This window comes from Kryptolebias marmoratus, linkage group LG17, assembly GCF_001649575.2.
Source record: "Kryptolebias marmoratus isolate JLee-2015 linkage group LG17, ASM164957v2, whole genome shotgun sequence".
Taxonomy (NCBI): domain Eukaryota; kingdom Metazoa; phylum Chordata; class Actinopteri; order Cyprinodontiformes; family Rivulidae; genus Kryptolebias; species Kryptolebias marmoratus.
Window position 1 is genome coordinate 13,566,647 of NC_051446.1, and position 8,457 is coordinate 13,575,103.

Consider the following 8,457-nt stretch of genomic DNA (forward strand, 5'->3'; position numbering starts at 1 on the left):
GGGCTTTGGTGCTTTACAAAGATTGGGGGAATTTAAAGAAAAATTGTGATTGGACACCATTTCTTTTCCTGGTAGTCGGGAGGATAGTTTATCTCACCCTTACCCTCTCAGTGTTTTGTTCAACTTTTCCGGGGCGCTCTGACAGTGAGCGTAAGCGTCGGTCTCCTCCTTGTTTGCCTCGCTGCCTTCAAGGCTTTCTCATGCAAAAGCCATGAGTGACACTAAACTGTGTCAGTTGTCACACATCGCCACACAAGTGAGGAGCGCGGCACTGAGGGAACTGGTTGTGACATGGGACACGCAGGCGTGCAGGCAGCCATGGACTGAGGGGGTCGTGAAATGCTGGAAGAATGCAGCGCTGGAAGTGCTTGCTGTCATAACAGAGAGGCTGACGAGATGGAGCTGTCTCATTCCACTGCCCTCTGACAGGTGCGACCGGGACCTGGCGTGCATGTGCCCGGCATGTGTTGAACTCAGCCTCATGCACTCGGCTGCAGCGCGGAAATTTGCATTGCGGAAGCGCCGCGTTTCAGCTGTGCCTTCTCCAGGCTGGATAGTTGGGCCTCTTGGGCATCCTTAGCCCAGCTGCATCCTCTGCTCATATCCAGGCTTGAGCTGGAAGTTGCTGGAGCTGAATCTTAACGGCCCTGCAGTTCAGCGCAGCTAATCCACACGCTGTGAGGCGGATAGAGGCTGCAGTGCGACATGTAGTGTGAAGCAACAAGGAGATGTCAAGAGCCATGTTAGACATGTTCCATTCAGTGCTTCCAGTTTCTGTCTGTGAGACTGACACTTTTAAGATAAGGCTTAAGCCTTTCCTTTTTGATAAATCCTATAGTTAGGGTTGGTTTGAGTTTTCTGAGCTATCCTTTAGTTCTGCTGCTATAAGCTTAGACTAAGAGGACAGACTGACCACGTTTCCTCACTGCTGCTGCCTCTACTGCTCTCAGTGTTTGTATTTGTAATTATTTCTATCATTTACGTGTTTCTTTCATCTATCTCCCAATAGAAACTACACCTGGACCAGCCACTCTTTGTTTGTCTGTGTCTGTTTCCTGTCCTGTCAAACCCCAGCTGGTCGAAACAGATGGCCGCCCATCCTGGTTCTGGTTCTGCTGGAGGCTTCTTCCTGTTAAAAGGGAGTCCTTCCTTTCCACTGTCACCAACATGCCGCTCAGGATGGGAGACTGCGACAAAGTGATTCAACACAACCTGCTGGCTTCCTTAGATACATAACTTTTACTAATTGGCTTTTTATAAGGTATATGAATGTTTCTGTACAGTGCCCTGAGATGACCTTTGTTGTGACTTAGAGCTATATAAACAAAGTTATCTGAATCAAATTGCTTTACATGTAGCAGACTCTCCTGGTACTAGCCATGGTCACTTGGTCGCAAACAGTCAAAATTCAGATAATTTGCCCTTTTTTTCCACAATTTTGAGTCATTGATTTGTCTCCAACAGTCCTAGCCAAGTGAGATGCTACCCCACGATAACTAGTCCCTGTAGATGATTTGCGACCATGTCGTAATGGTGCTCCATGTTTCTTTTTACCAGGAACCTAATGCAGTCTTTTAGCTGCCGGTCAGTTTGCCCTCTAAACGCTGGTTGCCCTTTTGCTGTCCAGTGTGAACGTGTAGTGCTGCTTCCAAAGCGTGGCAACATTAGCCAGCCCGATCAATGCTTCCAGCCCCCAGCGCGGGCCCGCATACCACATGTCACGTCCCGGTTCACAGAGAAACAGACAGGGCGTTAGAGACTGAACTGGGGACCTCCAACTGCGCAGGGTGCCACTCGCACCCAAAAGAAACATTTCCAGTTCCACAAATGTCTGTCGGTAATTACAGTGAGGCAACATGCGCACATAGTCTGAAAGAACCAGCCTTTCCCAGAATCAAATATGAGCTGATACAGACGATGCTAAGACTTAATACTCCCAATAATACAATCTACTGTTCTGAAGCACAGAAACCAATGTTTAGTATTTTGGGATTCTTGATGATTAGCTTGTAATGCATTGTTGAATGATGGTGAAACCACCAAATAGGCATCATCAAAACGGCACCTTAAGATTAAGGACGTTGTTGCGCCGGCATGGTCAGAGGCCGATCCCCCTACCAGAAGCTGAATCATGTCTGTGTCTAGACAGGCGCGCCGAAAGGCTACACGGCTTTAGCCCTGGTTCACTTTACGGTGCCAGACTGTGAAAAATAAAGACGGGAAAGAATAAGTGCACAGATGCGATGGTATCAGCTGCATGGAAACAGTTAGCTGAGCCTCAAAGCTCTTTTTTTCCCCTTTTCTTTTCTTCTAAACTTGCAAATACTGTAGCTGTTAAGAAACAACTTTCACTCTGAGCACGTAACGTTGCTACACAGGCGTGGGAGGACGCGGGGACAGACACGGCCGACCGTCGCGAACAAGAAACAGCTCTGCAAAACCCTTCAGCATGGCTACTTTTAGTCTCACCTGCAAGAACAGAAACTTAGCTTAATTTTCTCTTTCTCATTTTTTCCCCTTCTGGCAGAAAAAAAAAAAAAAGATGATTTTTCTCAAAGCTCTGACAGGCGAGCCTTTCGCAGGATTTAGTCCATCTGAAAACATGTGGTAAGACTTGTGGAATGTTTCAAATTACTCCCAGATGTGGGCCGCAGACAGGTTTAACCCATTCTGCTCCTGCTCCGCAGCAGGAGAGAAGTACGTCGGCCTTGCCATATATGTAGGAGAAACTCAGTCGAAAAAACGTTTCTCCCTTTCTGTCCATTTTTGTTACTTTCAAAGTATTAAAGCTCACTGAGCTGTGGCTTAATGCAATTTGCTGTGAAGCTAAAAATGGAAGTTCTCTTATGCTGCATTAGCCAAGAATAAAGGATGCAGAATTGCTGCTTTTTCCAGATGATTCAGCAATCACAGGGGCCTGACCAAAAACAAAAAGAACACCTTATGAGCAACAATTCTCTTCTTGCAGTTAACTTCCTGCTAAACAGACTATATTCAATTCACTGAGCAACTTGTAGTGAAGCATTTCTTCAGTTGTGAAACCAAACCTGTGCATATTTCTGTTATCTTGTACTTTCTTGTTAGTTTTGCCTTTAAAAAGTACAAGAAACGAAGGCCTCGCGTTCCTTGAAGGAATGCATATTGCCTGCCGCCTTTCATGCCAGAGATTTAAGCTAAAATTATGTTTTGCTAAGAAGGGAAGGAGTTGCAGCCGTTTAGTCAAACCTTGTGAAGGACGTGGTGCGACAAGATCTCAAAAGACGTGCCAGTGCTCAGAGTATGAGCTGTGAACAACTCTCGGCTATGGCCTCACTAAATCTTCGCTCAGCATCTGTAAAAATTAATTGAGTTGCAGCCATTTTTGTGTTTGCTAACCTTGATTAGCTGTGGCAGTCGTGTTTAATTGGGGGTAACTCCAAAAGTTAATCAGCTGTAGATGTGCAGTCAATGATTACTTTCAAAGAGTTTCATTAAAATCCGTTCAGTGGGTCATGAGATGTTTTGCAAACAGACAGACACAGATGACTCCAATAGTTAATGGCAATGTTTTAAACAAAGATCTGGCGCAGTCAGTTCGAACTCAGAGTATGTGTTGAGAGTGACTCTCAGCTATTGCCACCCCAGGTTTTAGCACAATATCTGTAAACCCGGCTGTGTTACGGCCATTTTGGTGTTTGCTAAGCCTACTGAGCTGAGGTGACCATCTTGAATGGGGCTGACTCCAAAGGTTAATCAGTTGTACATGTTCACTCAGTGATTACTTTCTGAGACTGTAATTAAACTCTGTACACTGCTGTATTAGATTCTTTTGCTGCACAAACTCAGACAGACAGGCAAAACACATTAGAGCTATTTAATTCCTAACCTGCAGTTCCTTGACATTGTTTACACGGCAGCATGAGACCAGGACTCCAAACAGGGCTTGCTGTCTTCTGACAGACAGTTTTTGTCATAGTAACACTCTCAAAGATGGCGGGGTTGATGTGATAGGGTGTGAGGGAGGCAGGGGAAGAGTCAGACTGCTAAGCGGGGCGGAGAGAGAAAAAGCAGCCTGATATCCTATGAGCAACGAACTCAAGTGACCCCCGTTCGCTGTTCTCCCGCTCTATCTCCACCTCTGATGTTCCCTCCCTCCACCCTTGTCTCTCATTCCTTCCTTCCCTCCTTCCCTCCCCTCCCCTCGTCCAAACCGGAGCAGCCAACTGTGAAGCAGTTGTCCAACACGCCCGTCAGCTTGCCAGGCAGCATGTTGGACTCAGTCCCGTTATACACAATCATAACAGACAGAACGGGTACGCGCGGACAACTGAGAGAATTGCGTCGAAATTGAGGGCTGGGAGGTGGGGTGGGGGATAGCAGGCAGTCACTCTGGCTGCAGGTTGGTGAGCGGGAGAACAGAAGCAGAGGCAGCCTCTGTCCTAGCCGGATTCTGTGAGATCAAACAGGGCTGGGAAAGACTCGTGCTGCTTTGGCCTTCCACATGTGAACGCATCAGTAAGCCCCCCCCCCTACCCGCCCCACATTTCTCTTCTCTTCCTCCCACCCGCAGGCCTCCCCAAGGAAACATGAGTGCTATAAAAGAATCTAAAAGAAAAAAAAAACTAAACTTAAAAAAAAAAAAAAGAAACACGCCACCTCCAAATTTTTGTCTACTTTTATTCCTTCGGCAGAGTCGGACGTGGATTTTTGTTTCTTGGTCGTGCCGTATTACAATTGGCCTGATGCTTTAGTGCACAGTTCAGTCATTAAAGGTTTATTTCAACTGCAGCAAGTTCATAACCACTGGAGGCAGATCTTTTTCCAGTGTGTCTGCAACATGAAAACAGCAACTAATTGTAATATATGGTACTGCATTAAATAGGCTCCTAATAATCTACTACTTCAAAAACATATTGTCCTGGTATGACACTGTGCAGTTTTTGGTCCAGATGATGATGTATCTGTAAGGTTTTTGATAAATATGCATATGCAACAAACCAAATTTACCTTTTTTTTTTTTACAAATGACGACTTAGCATTACTTGAAGGGATGCATATCGCCCGCCACCTTCCATGCAAAGGTTTTAAACTAAGATTACCTCATATTGAGAAATGAATTTTGGCAGTTTTAGTTAAATTTTGAAAATAAAGTCATGCATGTCAACCAACATAGCAAGATCTCCTCCATTGTGTTAGTGCTTGGAGTATTTGTTTGGAATTACTCTCAGCTACTACCACACCCCGAGCTTTAGCTCAGAATCTGTTAAACTGACTGTGGTATAGCCATGTTTGGGTTTGCTTAGGCTGATTAGCTGTGGCAGCCATATTGAATCAAGTTGTCTCCAAAAGTGAATCAGTTGTAGATGTATGTCCAGTGATTACTTTCTCTGCGTTTAATTGAAATATGTCCAGCGGTTCATGAAAAACTTTGCAAACAGACACAAACAAACACCATATATAGCCAAAATCATTATCACCCCCTTTTTGGCAGCAGGCAATAAATATAAGACAAAGGAATAAAAATTAGATTTTTACTCAAGTGCCAACCCAAATGCCAATAACGGTAAGTTTTGCTTTGCACACCATACAGGTCATCATGACCTTTGCAAGTCTGAATGAATCTTAAAACAGAATAAAATGGATTACATAAAGATTAGGATAACTGCAACAATTTTATTTAACCTTTTCCAGATTTATTTTTGCACATCTAAGCATGCAAGCCACAAAGTCTAATCATAAAGTCGTGTCAAGCAGCATGAGCCCTACCCTGTTCTCTAACTAACTACCTGCCAGCCTCTGTGTGCACACCGTCGTTATACTCAAACACATGGTTGTTTTACATCCTCTCCCACTGGGTCTTCCATTTTGGATCATCAGGGCGCCGGTCGCCGGCATGCTCTTCTCCCCGGCATCTCATCAGAGGGAAACCCAGAGAATATGTCCCTTTAATTAGACCGCCCGTGAAAATAATGGTGCATTAATGACATTTCTATGGGGGCCAATGAGCTGGAACAACAGAGGAAAGACTAAATCACAAATCAATTCCAACAAATGTAATTAAGGCTTAATTAGCCTCCAGGGTGTCACTGGAAAACCCACGGAGCGCAGGGGTGGGGGGATGGGAGGAGAACAGAGAGGTGAAACAGAGAAGATCACGGGTCAAGAAAACAACAGGCGTCCTTCCTGTCAGCTTTATTAGGCCTACAACTGATTTCATGTAATCCTAAACTGGGTCTCAAAGTAACTATCATATTTTACCATTGTGTCACTCTCAATGCTTTGATTAATGTCATGAGAAATCCTAGCCTCTGGACGCGAAACGCTTCGGTTTTTTGGCACGTGCCCGTGCGGTTTCAGAGAGGACGGCTGATTTAAAGGCAACACTTCCAGTGTGGAGCCGCACAGCCAGCGCTGGGTAGAGACGTGCTAATTCTCTATAAAGACAGCAGCGTGCACGGTTAAGTCCAGAAACGTTAGGGTGTTAAACAAAAAGAAAAGGAAAGAAAGGAAGGGGGAAACAACAAAGATGGAAAGGGGGGGGATAGAAATCCAAAAACCACAGGGCGGCTTGGATCTTTGCCTGCCTTGTTGGATGCCACATTACACAAACTTTCAAACTCTCACACCAATAAATGAGCTTCATAAACTGCAATTAAAACCCTGGGCACTAATTTAGTGGAAATGGCAGCCTGTAAAAAACAAACTGTTGGAGGGAGAAAAGAAAAAAAAAAAAGGGAGAGGAGGGAAAAGGTTTCTGGCCCTCAATAAAGCAGATTTTGTTCCCCCTCATTTTTCATCTCTCGCAATAATGCAGAACATACCACGGTCGTACATCTTAGCTTGTACCACAAAGTTAAAACACTCAGACGCTGTGAGCAAATACCCTAATGCAGGCAAGAAAAGAATCTAAACATCGTTTTTTAACCTGTTTTTTGTGCTTTTTGTTGCTTTCACCTACAAACTCCATAGTACCCAATAGAGGACGATGTTTTCTTTCACAGAAAACATCATTTTTAATGCACCACTTGGTCTACGGGTGACCTGAATCGGCCAGTTTTTAGTCTGACCATCAAATCCTGCACTCAAAAATCTTTTTTTTTTTTTTTTCATGGTTCATGAACGTACCCTTGCTAAGCTGCTCATTTGTGCTAGAATTAGCACATCTTGGAAGCTTTGAATGAAAGTTAGCTATCTTTAATAATATCTGTGAAGGGATTAAAATAAAATCATAGATAAGATCATAGAAAACAGCGATTTTCAAAAAAAAAAAAAGGATTTCCTCATTTTACTGCTCAGTAACATACAGGCTTAGGTTTTACTATGTTTTACCATCAACAGAGTCAAATCTTCAATTCATCCAGAATTCTGTGAATTGTAATTAAATCAACCAAAATCAGAGTTGTGAAAATCAGATATTGGAATTGGCCCAGAAAATCGGTTCGTGTCAACTTTTAATGTACTAGAAATTTGTAGTTGTAGCTTTTCTTCCATAAGATGTTGTTAGGGAGGTCCCAATCTAGATTTTGTTGTCCCTGATATTGATCTGAGTCATGAGAGGTCAGACTGATTCTGAGTCTCAAGCCAATACCTGCATTATGTTTGCATTTGATTACAGCACAGGCTTGCAGACTACATTCAAGTTATAAAAACCTGTACCTTTTTGTATTTTTATTATCAACCAGGAACAAAAATATGCCAGGCGACGGCAAACCTTTTAATACATCCGTGTTTCAGTTACGTATGTAAGGTATTGTGGCTCCAAAAGGAGACGAAAACCTATTTTCTCCACCTCAGCGATGGGTTGGTTATCCAGAGTGAGAAATTCAATCACCCGCTCTCTAATCCTTTTTGTCTTATCGCTGTCCCGGGGAAACTTGTCTCTTCCTTTCAGACTTTCCTCTGAAGTGTGTTGCTCAGCTGTGTTAGCTTTAAGAGTTAGCTGGGTGGACTCGATGTACTCAGCTGAGGGTTTGGGTTTTAGATGTCTCATTACCAGAATAAGCTTGGCTGTGGCTCTATCTCTACCGCCACAAGAAAGCTCTGTCGTATCCAGCTGCTGTACGGCAGCCATACTGCGGCGTGGCTGACGTAAAACCGTAGACAGTAGGTCAACAACAGAGATAGGGATCTGAGCTTGGCAGCTACTCAGATACTGAGCAATGGAAAATGCCTTAATCGGTACCCCGATCCAGTACTTGTGATTATCTCTAGACATCCCTCTTTGGTAAATCTGTTTCATGTATTTACCTTCCTTGTGGCTGGTTTAGCATGTGTCAATCAGAGGATAAACTGTCTTTGGCCCAATGGGAGGAAGATCATCAATCCCCGACGCCAGCGCCATGCCAAACTGTGCTTGGAGAAGACACCAAACCACTACCCCCTTCGCCTCCTATATCCTCATCGGTGTATGGTAATGTACTGTAAGTGTAAACATGTATAATACAAAAGCAACGTGTGTGTTTGTGACCACTGTAAAGC